We start from the raw sequence: 20,226 nt of genomic DNA, 5'->3' as shown, positions 1-20,226 counted from the left end.
AGTCTCTTGGAATATTTTGACATATTTTTAGCCTGGCAATTCTTACTTCCCCATTAGGTTGATTAAATGATGATATGCTTAGCGCCTAGGGCCAGATTTGGGAAGTCTGTATGACAAAGAAATGAGCTGCATCTGCCCTAGCTGACTCATAACATGTCTGCCATGAGCCAAACCCCAAATTACATGAAATGATGTAATCGGAGTTAATTCTCAAATATATTTTACTTCCCATAAAAGACTCTCATGACAGACACTCCTTCTCAAAGGTGGAAATCTACGTAACTTCAAAATACCCTCAAAATTAAAGGGAAACTTTTGTACAGTCAAATGACAAATGGTATTGCAAGATTTCACTCCTCTTCCAGTCTGCAGGGATGGGCCCGGAAAAGAATGCCGTGTGTCAGTTAGCAATCTGTTTCCAAAGTGACACATGGTTTTTCTGACAGGCTCTGTCATCTGGCTACTGGTGACAGGTGTTTTTTTTTTTTTAAGGAAGTTAAACTGTGACTTTCCATGGTTGCTGACCATTTGGAATTTGACAGTGAATTTGCTAATTCATTTTCCATATAAAACACTTATCCAGTCTTTATGAACCATGGACTTTGCTTCTATTGGACCAGCCTCTTTGGAGGATTAACAAACTAACAGTGATTTTTGGTAGATCCTTTCCACCTGCCAAGGTCTTGCTGTTTTCAGGGAACTTGAGACGCCATGTATCTATTCAGCTCTTTTCACTTTTGTGATTGCTCAAAAACAGTAAGTGGTGTTCCTACATTCAGCAAATATTAGGAACCAGAAAGAATACAAAAGCAGTGGAGAGAGGGTCTGCCCTGGTCATGAAGGGAAAAATAGTTCAGGAGGAGCATGTAGTGAAAGCCTGAGTGATCCAGAAGGGCTCCCTGGAGGAGGTGGGTCAGGTTTCTTTGAGCCCTGGGAAGCTGCAAGGTTTTAGAGACCAGTGGGGACTGATGACCAGAGGCCTAGGGCAATACATGTACTACAATTTTAAATTAAAGAGTGATGGCTTAGTAAGGAAATAGGCAACAACAGGGTTGTTGATCTAAATAATATGATCTAAAAATAGATCCACAGCCTCAGTCAGAGACAGGAAAGGCCATCGAGTGACTTTAGTTGACACTTGCCTTGACTTCCCCAATTTCAACCATCTTACCTTTATTTCATTCTCAGTATTCTTTTGAAGGAGAACTTGTCAGAGACCTAAAGGGATTCCAGATTCAAACCTGGGTTTAGGCCAAGTGGGGCCAACCCCAGCTCTATTGCTACCAGCTTGAGACAGATAAGCCATGTAAGGCTCAGCTCTCGAGCCAGCTCTCCGGTGTTTAAAATCAGGGTCATAACACTTACCTGGACAGATTGTTCAGAATACTTCATAAAGTTGCATTTTATTTAGTAACAAAGCTGCAGCCACAATGGCATGGTTTGATTCCTCTAGCACAGGAAGTACTAGTGTCCGGTGTTTCTTTCAGTGAGGGTGTGCAACGGGCATGCACTAAATGTTTACTGAATGAGTAAAAGCTACCAACAATTAGATCAATGTGCCATTCACTTTCATATTCCAGTGACACTTGAGCTTGATTTGAAGAATACCTGTGACAGAAAAGTAAAGTTAGATAAAGTTAGATAAGTGCTCTTATCTCCTCAGGGAAGTGAACAGTTCCGGTCTTCTATCCAAATTGCCAAGCACTGCTGATGAGCATGAGAATCTAGAATGCGACAACTATATTGAAGTAAGTATTTGGCTGCTAAATTCAAACCTGAAGAATTATGAGTTACTCCCCCTCTCCTCTCATTGGTTTTATATATATATATATATATATATATAAAATTTATTACAATGTTGTTTCTGTTTTGTTTTGGTTTATTGGTCGAGAGGCTTGTGGATCTTAGGTCCCTGACTAGGGATCAAACCCACACCCCCTGCATTGGAAAATGGTCTTTCTCCAGGGAAGCCCCGCTCATAGGGTTTTTCTGGGTCTTTATACTAAATGGCTACCTCTCTCTTCACATAGGAAGAAGATTAGGTGAGTTTTTTTTAAAAAAATATAAACAATCCATTGGTTTAAAGTAAATTGGCTTTCTTTAAAAGGAAGATGTACCATCCACCAGAGGACATAGGTTCCAACTCCTATTTCTCAAAGAAGGGCTTTGTAAGCTGCTTTGATAGGCGAATGCTGAGATTTTTAAGGAGACATTTCAAGCCTCAGGTATACAGTCAGCTCATTTACACGTCAAGAAGAAAAGTATCTGTAGTGATGTCAAAATTGAAAAAGGAAAGCCAAAGGATAAATAGATGATAGAGTGCAGCATATCAGAATGAGAGGGGGTGGGGTCAAAGAACACTGCCAGTGAACCCGTCTCAGTACGATTCCTTGGTATTTTGGGCACCACCTGTGTCAAATTAACTTCATGGTTCAAGGATATCCTGTTTTCTGAAGCTACTGGGCTTTGAACAATTTTGTAGCATCTGTTGGAAGTAAAATATAACCTGTACCAACTCACTTGAAATTTTTTTTTTAACTTTGCCTCAGCAAGCCTGTCAGATGTTCTAAGGGTACGTAACCCATTATTGGGCTCAGAGCTCTGATGAAAGCTGATGGTCTCCAAGAGAAATGAGAGGCCCCTGCTTCTGGCCACTTTTCTGGAAAGGAAGAGTGTCTGGGCAAATGTTAACAGTAGCTATGAAGTGAATGGCCAGTACTGCCTAACGGCCCACCAAGTGCAGGCACTGCCCTAGAAACGTTTTATTTCCTGACTTCTTTTTATACTTAGATCTGTTCCCTGCATACTTGCAGCAAAAAAACAAAAAAAACAGCAAACAAAAAACCTTTCACGATGGCCACAGATACAGATTCTCCTACATTAAAAAGAAAAAAGAGAGGGATTATAATTCATTCCTGGTGCTGGCCCTGGCTATAAGCCAGTTGTTAAGTGTTACTCTTCAGGACTCTGGAGAAGTGAGAATAATCCAGGGGTGAACCTTTACAAAACAGGGGCTTTGTGTGCGGTGGGGGCGGGGAGTGAGAGGAAATTTGGCAGAGGAGAGTAACACCTTCTAGTCAGGCTACTTCTTTCCACCCCATGGGTGTGTACTTGGACCCTGGTAACTACCCGTGTGCAGATTTGTTAACAAAAAAGGAAAAAGGAAAAATCTCTATGAATGAGTCTTAAAAGATTCAGTGTTGGGGGAGGGGAGAGAGGTTGCTTGCTAAAATGCACATATTTAAGGTATATAGGCAGAGATCATATTAAATTAGGAAAAATAATTGATATACATGGTATTTCCACCTCAGAAAGCCTATATGATTAGGGGAGAACAGTCATGTGTAGTCCCCAGAGGCTGTTTGACTACCTAGTAAGATGACAAAAAGTTTTCCTTTTCCATTTCAGGAAAGTACAGGGAGAGGGAAGTGAGGACTCAATCTGTGTTAACACTGTCTACCCTTTCAGATTGCTCATGTTGATCCAGATGAAATATTGTTTCTGTTCTTCACTTTAAAATGTTTTCAGAACTAAAATACATAAAAATCAGAGATGCCTATGCTGGTTTCTATTAAAATAAATATAAGTTTATTATTTTTAAAGAAAAATACAGAGGCTACATAAGCTTACTTGTTAATGATTCTATTTAAGAACTTCTGATTTCAGGGACAGAAAATGCAGAAGTATGTTTCATTTCCCCCCGAAGCTTGAGCTTAATCTGTTAGAGCTGAGGAAGCTTACCCCTAATTAACTTCAAATGATCAACTTCAATTAGTTTTGATAAATAATACTGTGTAATCAAATCACCACCGAGTCAGCTGGCAGTGCTGCAAAATTGATCATTTAAATCATGGAATTATTCTCTTTAAATGTAGTCTACAAAAAAAAAAAAAATCACAAAATCAGCCACAAGCTTGGACAATATTTTAATCACCTCTGAAAGATGAGGATTAGTATGGATAAAATAAAAAAGATCATTCAAGTTCATTTAAAAAATTGACCCCTGTAAATAAACGGGCAAAGTATATCAACCACAATTTACATGCAAGAGGAAAGACAAATTAGCAAATGTTTCAAAAATATTTCTGCCCTCATTTTGTAATCAAAGAAATACACATTAAAACAACCCCACAGTCTGACTTTACACCTGCCCGGGAGTATCTTTTTTAAAGTAATTAACAAAAACATCCAAGGTTAACAAGGTGGAGGTGGGGGTGGTTCTCTTTGCTGGAAGGATGATACACCCCTGAAACCCCTTCAGAGAGCCATAAGGATTCTTTTCTTGCCTGGAAACTGATCAATAAAAGACTACAGACAGCCGCCCGGCAGCCTGATTGTCACAGAGTGACTGAGCGCCCACGGGAGGAGGGTGTCCCAGCTGACTGAATCCTAGCTCAGCCCCTGATGTCTGCCACCTCCCCTCAGTGCCTCAGACTCCAAGTCCTTGGAAGAAAACTAGTAAGACCTATCTTCCGAGGCTTCTGTAAGCCTGAAGTGAAATCACAGAAACTTTATTTTAAAGGATAATAGGTTTTATTTATTTGTTGGCCATGTTGTGAGGGATACAGGATCTTAGTTTCTAAGTCCAGGAATCAAACTCGTGCCCTCTGCTGTGGAAGTCCTAACCACTGGACAGCCAGGGAAGTCCCTCATATTTGTTCTAAAGTGCATGTTTTCTTAGTATGAAGTCTATAGAAATCATGAGATGTTTATGATATTAAATAATATATAAAATAATATGTTTACTCATTGAAATTCTTCATGTGAACGCAGTGTTCAAAAATAAAACAGATGTATAAGGGTAGGATTATGGTTAACTAAACATGATTTTAATGTTGTCATGTTTCTATTTATAAAACTAAACTGTGTACTACAATCGGGCACACCGGAGAACAATTCCACACCTTGGCATATACTTAAGAGCTTCCGTGGTGCCTTGGACAGTAATCTGCCTGCAATGCAGGAGACCCCGGTTAGAAGCCCTGGGTCAGGAAGATCCCCTGGAGAAGGGAATGGCAAACCACTCCAGTCTTCTTGCCTGGAAAATCCCATGGACAGAGGAGCCTGGTGGGTTACCATCCATGGGGTCGCAGAGTTGGATGTGACTGAATGACTTAACACTTTCACTTCACTTTCATTTTAGCATATTAAACCAATCAAATGTACTTTGCAGAGAAGAAAAACTACTAAATCACTTCCCTAACCAGTCATTTACATCTACTTAGATCAAAATATTTCCACTTTAAGAGAATTTCTGTATTTCTATTAAACTAGGACTTTAGAAGTTGACTCACTCTGGCATAGATACAGATAAGATTATTCAGAAGAAGCAAAGAGAAAATCTTAAGAGGTACTCTGACTAAACACAGAGACATAGAAAAAATTTTGGAGTTATACATTGTTTGGAGCTATTAGTAACTTCTTGGTCTAATTAGTCTTTCAAAAATTTTATTACACTAATAGCCAAAAGCACGAGAATATGATACCATATGCTTTTTGGCAAATAAATATTCTGAGAATATTATTAGTTAACTAACAAGCCCCCTTAGATTTCAGCTTATTGATCTGTAAAAAGGAGCTGGTCATATCCATAAATCAGGATTATCTGGAAAATAAATAAAACAACATATGTAAAGAATGTAGCACCATGTCTGGCACTCAGAAAACAGCTTTTCCTTATCTTCCCCAATCGACCTATTCATTTTTTCTGAGAAAAGATAGCATGCCCTATCTAACCCTATGTGAGAATAATGAAATAATATGCCCCAAAAAAGTGCTCTGAAAAATAAAGCACTCTAAAAACACAGAATACTATTATTAAAAAAAAAAAAAATGTCTGTAGGATTAGGGAAAACACACGTGTCTAAAAATGTTTTGAACTACAGCAAAGCGTTTAATAATCACTGAAACAACAGCTTAAGGGTCAAATAATTCTCTCTGAAAATCTTTCATTGGCATTGATAAAAAGCTAGCTGTGTGTATATTAATCTAAGCATTCCTTTTCATTCTCTTTTTATTGTTTTCAACGCATTATTTTACTTTTGGTTTTATTCTGTTCACATCTCATTTCTCTGCTTTATTACATCAATTTCAGTTAGCTTTATCCCTGCTGCCGCTCTCATTTCCTCTGATTTAAGAGAAAGATAAATAAGAAGGCAGTGCTGTGACAAGCCAGACTGAAGCTTGAGGCAAAAGGAAATGTCAGTCATACTGTTTTTATTGAAAAATTTTTATCATTTGTTCATTGTGGATTTTTTTTATGTTGATGTTGATTTTTTTTTTAAATATTGCGTTAAAATATTTATCTTGACCACTGAGTTTTTTGGCATCTCCTGAAATTCTGTGCACAAGGCACATAGCTCATTCACCTTGCCCTCATCCCAGGCCTGCAAAAATGGCAGAGGGAGGTCAGAATCCTAGAAGTTGTGTAAACAGAATAGATGCAGTAGCCAAATGCATATACACAAGGGAACCTCACTTGATTCTTCTACTCAGGAAGAAACCTGCATGTGGACCATTCCAATTTTTGTCTTGCCAAAGACGGGAAGAAAGAGCAAAAGAGAAAAAAGATGTCTGAAATTTTTTAAAAACACACATCCCTTTCTAGAGAAACCCACTCTGATGTCCTAAATTGAGTCTCTTGGCTGAATTTAGGATTTGGATTTGTTAGGACAGAAGAAGAGGCAGAAAAGCATCTTTGTGCCACGCTGAGGGTTAGCTCATGGATGGAAGGGTTTCTAAACTCCGATTTGCTGGGAGAGGATAAGAACAATTTAGGGGAAATGCGTTGAAATGTGAACAAATAGTACAAGGTGTCATGGAGGGAAAACCCTGGAAAAAAGTGTCTGGGTAAGACTGCCTCCTTTTGACTGTGACGCTGGCAGGCATGTTTACATTCTTCTCCTTCCAAGGGCACAAGAGAGCACAGTGAGTCACTGGGTTCTATCTGAGGCAGCTGGCCCAGCCTGGGATCTTTCTAACAAGCGAGCCAGCCTTCCATTCCGTATTTCGAGATAAGGCCCCAAGTGCCAGGAGGAAATGCCTAAAATGAGAGACTGTGTGTGAATATGCTTTGTAGACTAAATACACGCAATTGTGTAAAAGGCACTGTCATCACTGACTCAAGGCGCCATGGATGTTGGATGGCTGGTAACATGTATTTTCTTTGAACACTTTGGCTCAGCTGGATTCGGAGTCATTCGGGACATAGGTTACAAGAGGAACGAATGGCAACAAATCATCGCATTTAACCACTTGCCACCTTCCTCAGCCTGTGGCTCAGCCACAGGAATCTCAGCTCCAAGGGTGAAGGGGCAGGGAGGAAAGAGGAGAAAGAAAACTTAAAATGCGTTCTTGATGAGAGAGTGAAGAATTAACTTTCCAACTGAAGCCACTTGGCATTAGTGACCACAGCTTCGATGAAACCAGCTAAACCTGTCTGATTGATGACTCAGCATTAATTCACAGGGAAACAAGATTTAGTCAGATTCCGACTCTGAACTTTTACCAGCAGTGTTACAGAACAAGTCTGTGCCTCAGTTTTCTCACCTGTAAAGTGGGTAGAGCCATAGTCATGACCATAGGGTTGTTGTGGAGGTGAAATGAGTCAGTACATGTTAAGTGCTTAACACGGTTGCCAAGTAATTTGACTCACTGCTTTGGTGAACAGCAGCCGAGTTGTAATTTTCATACATTTATAAGTAGTTTTACAAACATCTTCAAATGCTTTGTTAACCTCAGCCCTATCCATCAAAGACTGCCATTTTCTTTCTTCCAATACACCTTCCTACCTCATGCCAGTATTCTTCATGCCACTGGACTGAGGACATGAGGAATCCTAAGTAGCAAGTCTGAAAATCCAAGCAAAAAAGAGAAAGATTCAGTTCTTTTAGATCCCAGTCTCATTTTCTTGAAACCTAACCAAGTGAGAGATGTAGATCAGATTGGCTTATCTACACCTGATCAGAGGTGTAGATCAGATTGGCTGTTAAGGACTGGGAATGGTGGGTGTGCCCAGGTATAGAAAACTCAGGAGACATTAAGGTCTGAGGTTGTTGAATGTCTAATGCTATTAAACATCACACCCTGAAGCTTCTGAGGTGAAAAAATAGTCCCAGTCCTTGGCCTGCACTGACGAACGAACAAGGCCAGCTGCTGGGCCCAGTGTCCACTGAGTCAAGCAAGTATGGAGGGGAGGGAAGAGGAGAAAAAAGGGGACTTATCACCACCGGGGCAAAACCCCCTGTCTTTGTAAAAAGAGGCTTCTTCTTACTGGGGGAACGTTCTCCAACTGGAAGGCCACATCCTGTGGAAAGGCCTGGCTCCCCCTTGTCTTTGGCACTGTTGCCTGGATTGCATCCTGGTTCTTGTGAGGAGCCCACTAATCTCTCTACCTCTAAAATGGCACGTTTGCCAAACAGAAGTAAAAGTGAAAGTGGAAGTCGCATCTGACTCCATGGAATTCTCCAGGCCAGAATACTGGAGTGGGTAGCCATTCCCTTCTCCAGGAGATCTTCCCAACCCAGGAATTGGACCCAGGTCTCTCACATTGCAGCCGGGTTCTTTACCAGCTGAGCCACCAGCAAAGCCCAAGGATATACTGATATATTGAAGCCAAATTGTGTTTGCCAACAGAGAGGAGATGCAGTTCCAATTCCAGGATAAAATACTGATTAGAGTTCACAGTGTCTATTGCTGACTTCAAAGTGACAGGTCTGGTAGCAAGAGCCCAAGGTCAGACTCACAAGAACCCAGTTCTCTCCATGCGGCCATGGCCTCAGTGCTTACCTTCTCTGGGCTTCAGTCTCTTCATCTGCGAATATGAATAACAAGGAATTGTTACAAGGAATTGGCAAGAACATTATTGACTCTGAAGCCCTACAAAGAGGAAGGTGTTACATTGTGACTCCTGTCAAAGCTCCAGGGGTTGAGGGAGGATCACGCCACAGAGCTCTTGTCTGGTCCAGTCTGGCACCTCGAAGTGGCTCAGCCGGTGGTGACAGACCCAGGAGCCTTCTGGGCCCTACTCTAGTGTTGCATCACCCCAGGAGGAACCGGGTAAGGCTGAGCCAGCACAATTCAAAAACTGCTTCCAGACTTGTACTGCCAGAGAGGACTTAGAGTTGTGGGTAGGGTTTCAGAGAGACAAGTTGGTACATGACTTTGATCTTCAGCAAGCTATAAAGTTTAACACAAAATATAAAAAGGGCAGATGTGTGAGATGTGTGGGCGGGTAGGAGAGCAGGGGTGAGAGAGAAGAGATATTCCATTAGCAAAGAACAATGTCCCAACAACCAGCTAAGCCTGGTGAAACCCTTCTTGGTGGAGATGAAAGAGTTTTCAAGACAATCGGAGAAATACTGCTACTATCAGATTTCCAGATGCTTCCTGGGCTCTAGGGACAGGAGGTCCTTAACCGCTGCCCACCTGCCACCACTGCCTGTCTCCACCCACCATGGCAGAAAGAAGAGTTCAGCAGAATGAGTTACTTCTTGCAACCTCTAAGCCTGATTCTACACAGGGAACTCAAGCCAAATTTCTCTTTAGAGGCCAACTGCATGTGGTCTTCATAGAGCTGTCTTTTTTAATTCGACACTGGATGGGTGCAGGAATGATAATAAAAACCCATGCCAGTCCAGATGCCCACTGCTGCCCCCTCTCTTTGTCTGGCAGCTCAGTGCCCTCCTCATTACCTCCTACCCCAGGCTCAATCTCCCAAACAGGTGACCTGGGTGCCAGCTGGTGAAAGCAGAGGGGGGAAAATGCAAAACCACAGTGTTAATGTTGGTAGCACTGATGTCCTGCCCTGACCACCAAAACTGAACCCTCCCCAACTCTGAGCCTCAGTTAACTACTTGCTGTGGACTCTGGAGCCCACGTTCCTGCTACAGGAAACTGATTTGATCAGCAAAAAACCCAATCTTGCCTCTGGAGTGACTTGGAGAAACTGCCTACTCTTCAAATAGACTTAGCATGCACAAGCATCCGACCTCTTATTTATTTAAAGTTTTTATCATTGCAGTGGACACGAAACTTGGTGACAACCACAGGTCACCCTAATCTAACCGACACTCCGGGTTGAATAGTCTCTTAACTGGGCCTCCCCGGTGGCTCTGCATTTTTAATTAAAATAAAATGGGTACTAGCTTAACTGTTGCGTTTGTTTTACCTAAATCCTTATTTTGCATTCTGAACTTTCCTCTTGATGCAATTTAAATGGGAATGAACCGAGTAAATGACCATTAATAATTTCAAATATTCATAAACTCGCTAGGAAGTGGACAGCACCTCTCCGTCATGGGAAGCTCTTTGCTAGCACACAACTATTCGAATAAGCGGCAATGAGAAGACGAAATAACGAGGCAGCTCGTCTGGGTCTTCGACAGTGTCTTAGAAACCTGAAGGAGTGATTAGGTCGACGCGCAGATGGCCAGGCCTCCTCGAGACTCCGACAGACCCGGCCTCCTCGCGACAGGGTGTCGGGCCTCCACCGCTTTTCCAAGAGGAGCGCGGTAGAGATCCTCCCGCGTCCCGGGCGCTTGGGTTCCGCAGGGCCTTCACCCGGCTGATGGTTCCCGCCCCTGGGGAGTGAAGAGGCCTTCTTTCGGCTCTGCCAGCGCTGGGGACACTCGGTGGAGGTGCGGGCCTGAGTGTAGGGCTGCGCCGTCGAAGTCCGCGGGCCGGGAAGCAGGAGCCCTCACCCCGGGCCTTTTTCTGGCGACTCCCTGGGCCCGGCCATCCGCGAGCCGCCGCCTGTAGGCCTGAGCAATGGGCGCAGCCAGCGAGGGGCTGGACTTCCCGGGCTTCGCGCAGAAAGCCCATTTCTCAGCATCCGGGGCCCTCTGGGAGTGTGCACGGCACATGGCACCAGTCCACGCACTCACCCCAACCTCCGACCCTGGGGAGCGCTCGCTGAGCCACGGAGCAGCGGCTCCCCAGCAGGCCGGCTCCGCTCCACCGCGCCTGCGACTCCTTAGGGATACAAGGAGGAGCGCAGCGGGCTGCCGGGCACCGGATGGCCGGGACTACGATCGGGAGCGCCCGGGACGCTGGGACTGCTCTTCCGGACGCCACGGGGCCGAGCCCTTCCGCAGCCCGCAGCTCGCAGCTCTCGCCCAGGACCCGGGCCGGAGCCGCCACAGGTGCCTTCGGATCAAACCCGGAGCAGCTTACCCCAGTTCTTTCAATCCCTCACACTATTGCTTAAGTCGTAGGAGGTCGGGGGTAGAGTGAGGCGGGGATAGAGGCCAAGTCCCCTGGTAGCAGGGAGACAAATAGGGCGCACTAGGCGGCCGGGGATGAGGCGAGCGAAGGGCCGTCAGCTCAAATCTCTCCAGGGGTGATTTTAACACGCCGAGAGGTGCAGCGTATGGTTTGCATGTTGGGCGGAGGATACAAAGAACGACTTTGCGCAGAGGGAGTCTCCTGACACCAAAACCTAGCATTCCCGACTTCGTGGGGTCTGAGTGGCAGGAGACTGAATTTTTAGTTGAGTTGCAATTAAAGGGAGATAATTATGCCCCGGCCTCTCAGCTTATTAATATTTATAGCTTGGAGCGACAAGACCTTCGCTCCTTGGAGGCGGATTTCAACCCCAGGCACGGAACCCGGATGTCTCGGCAGACATGGGCTTCGCCAGTGACCCGAGAGGAGAAAGTGAGGTGTGTAAAACAGCTCGTCCGCTTTCTGCGTTTCTCCTAATTAAGTAAACCGTGGAAGTTGAGCCTGGGTGTGGATGCGCCCCGCGGTACCACTGCCAGTGCTTCTCGAAGCGGCCGGGCCAGCACCTCGCAACGCCTCCGGTCCAGCCCTCGGCCCGGCACCCGTCAGCGCGGGTTTCAGGAGCCCAGTTGTTGTTTATTGTCTATTAATTAATTACGCAAACAATACCCTCCTGCAATAAGGTTCTAGCCACTGGGACAGGCAGGGTGTCAGGAACATGTTCCAATAACTAGGACTCAGGGGTAAATGTCTTTTATGCTCCCTCCCTCCTCTTACAGAGCCCGAGGGGCGAGTAGTAGTAGTCAACGCCGCTTGGCTTTGGGATGGTTCTGCAAAAATGCCCACGTCGGGGTTCTGTCTGCATCTGCGGGGCGCCGCGCTGCGTTCCTCCTCCTGGCGCGGTCCTAGGGCGTCGGCGAAGCGAAAGTGGCTCTCTGCGCCTCGCGTCACAACCCGGGCCTGGACGACGAGCCGGAGTGGCGACGAAGCAAGGGCTGCGCGGGCCGATCCCGCAGGGGCCTCCACCCGGGCCGTCGGGCTCGACCAGCAGGCTGAAGCGTTGCAAAGAGTCCTTCACGCAGTGTCTGATTTCTGTTTTCCCCGCAAGGCTGACGGGGACCGGGAGGATGCGCGTCTATCCGCTGGGGTAGGGGTCGGGGGGGGAGGGGCGGCGTCCGCGCGGCCCATTCTCAGGTAATAAACGCTCGGTTCCTCTGGGGCGCCGCCGCGTTCCCATGGCAACGCAGCGCCTCGCAGCTGCCCCGGAGTCTCGGCTGCAGGAGGCTGCGCTGCAAATGGAGCTCTTCGCAGTGGCCGCCACGGCAGCCAGCCTCTTCCTGCTCTTGGTATTCCTCGTCTTCGTCTCAGTCTACGTCGGCTCTGGGCCTCTCCACCAGTCTCTGTCCCAGAACTGTTAAATGCAAAAAGAAATCTATCGTTGCAAGGGGTGCTCCTAATAGAGCTGCACACCACAAAGGAAGGTACCTGCTACATCCTACGGGTCCCGAAGCGGTCCTCGCCTCTGCACCCCGGCCCAGATGCGGCGACGCAAGACACGGCTTCAGAGTCCATCGGCCCTGGGGGCTGGTTAGCACCGACATCAATCAATGAGGAAGACTCACTGGGTATTAAAAGGGTGATCAACAGGCTCTTATTATAATGATAATGGATTGTAGCATAAAGACATATTTATCAGAGACGTGGAAGGCATTGTAAGTGAGTTTTCTTCACACACCATCTCTTTATACACACACACTCACACCTGAGAAGAAAACGTTTTTGGCAGGCATGAAATGAATTTTTCTATTTACCCACATAAAGACTGTGTAACTCTTGAGTGGTGGAGTTAAACAGGATGGAACGGTGGCACTACAATATTTACAATGAGGAATCTGCTACTTCAAAGATAAAAGCTATATTGGTTATTCAGTCCATTGCCATTTTTATGTGTACAACCTTTTTAAATAGGTTAGCCCAGTTAAAAAACAATAATGGTAATGATGAAAATCTTCAGTTTTATTATGGGAAAGTAAATATGATAGAAGGGTATTCAATGCTAATGTCCAATAAATAAACACTTGCTTTTTGTGGCTAATTTACACTTACTGCTTGAAATAATGTATACTAATATTGTTTTTGTTTTCTTGACATTCCAGCAGGGTCTTGGGTGACTGCCATATTATCCATTCCCTACCCCTTCTTATCCTCTTTTTTCTATCTTTAAAATAAGTTTAAAATTTTTTAGAATAGTTTAGGCTTGTCGAAAAGTGGCAGAGCTTTCCTGTTCCCAGTTCGTTTCCCCTATTGTTAACATCTTGCATTAATGAGGTACTTTCGTCACAGCTAATGAACCAAAACTACTATATTATTATAAACTAAACTACATACTTCATTGGAGTATCATTCAAAATTTTTCTTTTTTCTGTTCTTAGATCCCATCCACGATATCACATTACATTTAATTCTCATGTCTCCTTAGGCAGCGACAGGTTGCCAGACTGTCCTTGTTTTTGATGACCTTGAGAGTTTGAGGATCTATTTAAATTGTTTGTAATTTACAGATAGTGAAATGCACAGACTCCAAGTTCTAGTGTTATGAATTTTGAAAACTGCATATACCTTATATAATCCACATTTGCATAGAAAACATCAGTCTTATATTTGAAATGTCACAAAAAAATGGTTTCGATGTATTTGTATAGCTTCTCCCACAAAGATACACAATATGCTAAAAATATCCCCAAATATTTCAATTCCAACTTGATATTTAAAATTTTTCAGTTCCAAGGAATATTAAAGAGCTATTAACCTACTGTTATCTTAATGAGCTGTTGATCTCTTAGTTCAACAATCTTAATTGATGCTACTCATCGTTCTTTATTCTAGAACATTTTCTTCTCTATGGAGAGTAGTCTAGGCATGCTCCTTAAGAAACCAGACAAATTGGGGGATGAGTCAATCTGAGGACACTTACAGGGATGGCTTAGTAATTTTAAAAAGCAGATTCTTCATTTTTAAGTTCTTAATACTGAGGTGATGATTAACGCACTCATTCATGCACAGCTCTTGGGGGAACTGTTTTTAAATACATTTCAGCAATTTTGTCATAGCTCAGTGATTCTAATTATATTTTTTAAGTGTTTCACACTTCCTTAAGTCCTTAAGAATTTGACACATGGTATAACCCTCAAACATATATATTTTAAGTGATATGAAGTAACTTAGAACTTCATAGAAAGGTCTTATACCCTTGTGAACATAGACACTATAACCCAGAATGTATAACAGGTACGTTCACAGATGAGTGAAGCATTCAATCATAGGCATACCTCATTTCATTGCACTTTGCTTTATTGCATTTCACAGATTGCAATTTTTTTCTTTCTTTAATAAATCGAAGGTTTGTGGCAACCCTGTATTGAACAAGTCTATCTGTGCCATTTTTCCAAAAGCCTTTGCTCACTTCATGTCTCTGTATCATATTTTGGTAATTCTCACAATATTTCAAACTTTTTTACGATTATGTTTGTTATGATGATATGTGATCCATAATTTTTGATGTTTTACTACTATGATCTGCTAAAGGCTCAGATGATGGTTAGCATTTTTTAGCAATAAAGTACTTTTAACTAGGTGTGTACATTTTTTAGACATAATGCTATTATACAGTTAACAGATTACAGTATAGTATAAACATAACTTTTATATGCACTGGGGAAATGAAAATGTGTATGACTCGCTGGATCACATTATTTGCTCTATTACAGTGGTACAGAAACGAACCTGCAATATCTCTGAGGTACACCTGCAATAGAATCTTATTTCCTCTCATTTCTGTGGTATTTCATGCTAGCAGTTTCAGTGGATCATATTTTTATGGCTAGTAATATAGAGGAATGGACATCAGAGAATACGTAAAACTTAAAGGCCATGTTTCTCCTCATTACTATTCACTATTTATGCAGGACTATTTTTAAGAACCCCAGTAGGGTTGGAGCCCTGACCACATTTAGTTGAAGGTGGTCATGTCAGATGATGCTTCTGTCAGTAATTCCAGAAGCTGCCTTTCAGAAGAAATTTTTGGATATTATAGCTTTTAAAACCAGGCCATTTTGTGTCAACACAATTCAGGCCCCATGTTATTTTTCCCAGTCTACAAGTAAAAGTCAAGCCAACAAGGGCAGAAGACTGTTCAAAAGGTATGGGTAGCAGTAAGCAGATGACAAAAGAAGATGCAAAGATCTGTGTAACTAGCATGAGTATATTTTCCACCCATTCTAAAGAAAAAAAATCTCAGTTCCTACCCAAACTAACTAATATCAACAAATAGCCTCCAGAAAGATAATTCTGGGGAGGAAGAGAATGAATTTTTTTTGAGAAGTAATGTCCTTTTAACGAAGCCTACCTTTATGTATAGCTAAGAAAAGACAATGTTAAACAAGTTAGCATCTGTGATATTTGATTATTTGCCTGAATTTGGATAAGTTGTGACTATCAGAAAGGATGTCAGAAAGTCTACGTTTTTCTACATGCTCACAAATTGTATTTCAGCAGCAGTCACTCATGGCTGAGTGTTTGGCTGAGCAGAACCATGGAATCCTGTGTGCACTGGGTCAAGCAGCAGTGACTAACAAATGTGGCCTCTGATATTAGATAGCCAGGTCTGTATCTAGTGCCACCACTGACCTGCAGGTGACCTTAAGCATGTCACTTAACTGTGCCCTCAACTGTAAAATAGGATATTAATATCAACTTTATAAAATTGTTGAGAGGGTTAAATGACATATGAACATAACACTCAGAATAGGGAGCACATAGGAATCACTTAATAAGTGATAAATATTATCATTATTTTACTGTTATTAATTTTTGAATAGCTGCCACAGCCAGGTAATATACTGCAATTTTCAGTAATGTAAAAATCAGATTTGTTAGTACATGAAGCCTAAAGATCAAATCCCTAGGTTTGAGCCTGTTTGACCTATCTATTGTAATTAACAAGCTCTTATTTCTGGCCTATAATATTGATTTTCCTAAATGCTGTTGATTTTGCTGTGTTCTTTTTCATTATCACAAAAGAGATACAAATGAAAAGGAAATATAACTCCTGGCATGCCTTCCCCAAGCCCCAAGTGGATAAGCTATGTGATCACATAGCAGTCCTGACAGGATTCCCCCAGGAACACTGAAGACAGGACTCCTGCAAAGTCTCCTCCACTTTCTCAACAGTTTAATGAGTAACGACCATGTGTCAGCTCTGTTCGGAGCTGACTATTCATAAACAGATACAGTCCCGACCCTCAAGAAGCTTACACTTCACGGGGGCAAGATACAAAAGTAAACATGCAATTAGCAGACAGGATGAGTGCTATGATAGAGGGGGGCACAAGCAGAGAGTGAGCTTACCCGAGCCCAGACAGAGGGGCACAGGGAGCAAGGCCCAGAGAAGATACCTAATGTGGGTGTTGAAGAAAAATGTCACACTGATCCAGGTGAGCAATGAGGAACGCTGAGCTGAGAAGGATGGAGAGCAGGGATGAGGCTCCAGAAGAAGAAGAGACAAAGCCTGGCTATCAGTTGGATATGGGGAGTGAGGGAGAGGAGAGGGGAAAGGAAGACCCCAGGTTTCCATTTGGGGGACTGGATGGATGGTAGAGTGTTGATCGAGGGTAACTCCAGAGAAAGAGCAGGTTTGAGGGGGAAGATGTCTTGTCTGATCTCAGGTACAAAAGTTTGAGGTGTCCAGGAGACATGAACTTGGAGATGTCCAGTCTATAGATGGATACCTGGGCGATACCTGACTTGAAAGCATGACGAAAGCCTGATTTCCAGGTGTTCTAGGGTGTCCTATATGGTCATCCCTATAATCTTAACGTCTGAGCCACGAGCGAAGCCCCATAATCTTAACCCTCTTAGGTCAGGGAAATTTCCTGTAAAAAGTAGACCTACAGTTTTCATCTATAGGAAAATAGCATCCACTCTATAGAACATCACTTTATAACTAAACTGAACACATTTTCCAATCCTAAAACAAAGTATGTGCAGAATTATAGTTAGTTCCCTCATTTAGCATAAGACATTTATTATTAAATGTCTCGAGGAGTTTAAGAATTGTGAAAATGGATTACAATAAACACATTTCACTCCTGCCAGTTTCTTTGCTTATTCTAGAACACTAAGAGCCAAAGTGAACAAAGAAATCACTCTTACTGACTCAGATGGCCTGATTAGGGTGAGTGTTGAGGGAGAGAGGAACCCATAGCCTAGAACAGAGATGATGTGACATGGCAAGTGAGAGGTCGAGAGCTCGGGCATCAGAATGGGAGGGGAAAGCTGAGTCCTGGCAGGCTTTACTATTTCCTAGTGGGCAAGGTCATACCTCCAAGCCTCAGTTTCTTCCTCTAAATACTGGATACAACATTAGTGCTTTTCTTACTTATTATGAAGATTCAACCAGGTAATCCATGTCACAGCCTTAGCACAAATACCTGCAACATAGAATGTCTCAATAAATTTAGCTATTTATTATGGATGACCCACTTAACTATCTTGGGGCCACATTTTATTTAGAATAAGTTGATATCTCTTGGGTTATTTACTTCTCAAAGTCTGGTTTCTTCCAATAGGCCATCTTAGAATTTGCTGTTTATTGTCCATAGAATTGTGCCTGCATTTAGAATAAATGATACTAGAAGGAATGGCCTTACTGATTTCAGGGACTTTACTTTTACAACAACACAAACAGATATAAAGTTTTAGGCATCATTCCTTAGGTAAATTGAGACCATGCTCCACACTTCTCCTGAGTTCTCATGGCAACAGCAACAAAAAGCTTTTTCCCTGTCAGATGAGGACCATGCTTTCTGACTTTTGGTTTAGTTGACTTTTCCATCCACTCTCTCACCATCTCTGAAAGAGGCCTGAAGGTTGAACTCTGCAGACTGGAAAGTGAAGCCAGTGCTTGTGTCAGTGACTTGCTGCAGCACTGGGAGCTTTGGTTAAACACAAGTATAAACGCTGCTTCTCTGAGCTCTGAAACTGACCATTACAACTCTGCTTCAAAAGAAAGCACAATTAACAATTTTGTTAAAGCTGGCATTTGGCAATAAGGACGTATGGCCAACGTCCCTGCCAGCTCATGCCTAGGAGGAAGACGTCTGGGAACAAGGCCAGTTAAAGGCTGGGTGGGGTGGGAGGACTACTACTCTGCATCGGAGGCCAGGGCCTTTCCAGTGTGAGAAGGGCTCAGGAGAGCGCCCTGGGCGCAGGGTCCAGGAGAAGTGTGGTTCTCAAGTTCAAGCATTCTGTCCTCAAACTCTTTGGCAGCAATGCATCATGCAGGGTCTGTGAGGGTGCAGCAGACAAGCTTCCCCTCCTTCTCACATGAGACTGACACTGTGTCTTCTGCAGCTCCCAGCTTTTCTTATAAAGTCTGTATACAAATCTTGTATTGCCTGGTTATTGTCCTTGAGTTAAAAAAGAACTCCAGAGTAAACTGAGGGGTGTGAGGTTAGGAAGAAAAGGGTGCCGGAATCTGGCATAACATCCATGACTATCTTTGAGGCAGAAGAGTAAATATATAACAAATAAGTATTTGTTGAACACTGAGTCACTGCCTAAATACATGTCTGTTATTTCCTAAGCATGATAATGTATGAAAATGCATATATAATCCCATTTTTGACAGGCCAAAGTGAGTCACATCAAAGTAAGCAAAGAAGTCACTCTGGGTTGGAATTTCAGATCCTTTAATAATGAGTTGTGTACACACACACACACACCACTCAGTATCAAGAATACCATTTACATGCCAATCAAAACTACAGTGAGGTAGCACCTCATATCAGTCAGAATAGTCATCATCAAAAAGTTTAGGAAAAACAAATGCTGAAAGCATGTGGAGAAAAGGGAACCCTCCTACGCTTCTGGTGAGAATGTAAAGCCAGTACAGAAAAAACTAAAAATAGAACTTCCATATGATCTTGCAATCCAGCTCCTGGGTATATATGCAGAGAAAACTGTAATTCAAAGAGATATATGCACCTCTATGTTCAGAGCAGCACTACTCACAATAGCCAAAAAAAATGGAAACAGCCTAAATGTCCATCAACAGATGAATGGATAAAGAAGATGTGGTTTATATTCAAAATATACAATGGAATACTATTCAGTCTTTGAAAAGAATAAAATTATGCCATTTGCAGCAATACAGATGCAACTAGAGATTATCATACTAAGTGAAGTAAGTCAGAAAGACAAATGCCATATGATATCACTTATATGCAGAATCTAAAATATGACACAAATGAACCTATCCATGAAACAAAAATAGACTCGTAAACACAGAGAACAAAGTTGGGGTTGTCAAGGGGGAGAGGGCTGGAGAAGTTGGGGTTAGCAGATGTAAGCTATTATATATGGAATGGATAAACAACAATGTCCTACTGTATAGCATAGAGAACTATATCTAGTATCCTATGATAAACCATAATGGAAAATAACTTTAGAAAAAATATATATGGGTATAACTGAAATCACTTTGTTGTACAGCAGAAGTCAACACATTGTAAATCAACTTTACTTCAATAAAATAAATTGAAAAATAAATTTAAAAAGAATATCATTTATAGGATCTTTCTTGACAAAAATGCAGAAACTAGGTGATGGGTATCATATATACTAAATGTTAAATTGCTTCCTGGTCTTATACTAAGCAAAAAGAGTAAACCAAATTACCAGACTTCTTATTTTTCATACAATTGCTTGCCTAGGATTATTTCTATTTCTTAGGAAACAGCTTGAACTATATAAGCTACACAATTACATTTAAAAAAAAATCATTTTCAGTATAATCCCAGCAACATCACATGAGACACTTTTAGTATTTGCTGTCCCCTGGAATAAAATACAGACAGAAGCACAAGCTTGTGTGAGAAGGGGAAGTGCCAAGTCAATGCACAACTTTAGTATTGGTATTAGTTCACTGTATACAGTAATTATATTTTT

General features: G+C 42.5%; 1 long non-coding RNA gene across 1 annotated transcript; it reads right to left on the bottom strand.

Moving 5' to 3' along the window:
• Nucleotides 1–3,902: 3,902 nt before the first annotated feature.
• LOC139036573 (uncharacterized) lies at nt 3,903–11,099 on the bottom strand. The gene is made up of 2 exons (XR_011489388.1): nt 10,288–11,099; nt 3,903–8,812 (listed from the first exon to the last, which is right to left on the bottom strand). It is a non-coding gene; the product is annotated as an uncharacterized lncRNA (long non-coding RNA).
• Nucleotides 11,100–20,226: the final 9,127 nt, after the last annotated feature.

Source organism: Odocoileus virginianus, chromosome 9, assembly GCF_023699985.2.
Source record: "Odocoileus virginianus isolate 20LAN1187 ecotype Illinois chromosome 9, Ovbor_1.2, whole genome shotgun sequence".
Classification (NCBI taxonomy): Eukaryota; Metazoa; Chordata; class Mammalia; order Artiodactyla; family Cervidae; genus Odocoileus; species Odocoileus virginianus.
Note: the sequence above shows the minus strand (reverse complement) of the source record. Positions and strands in the feature narration are given on the sequence as shown.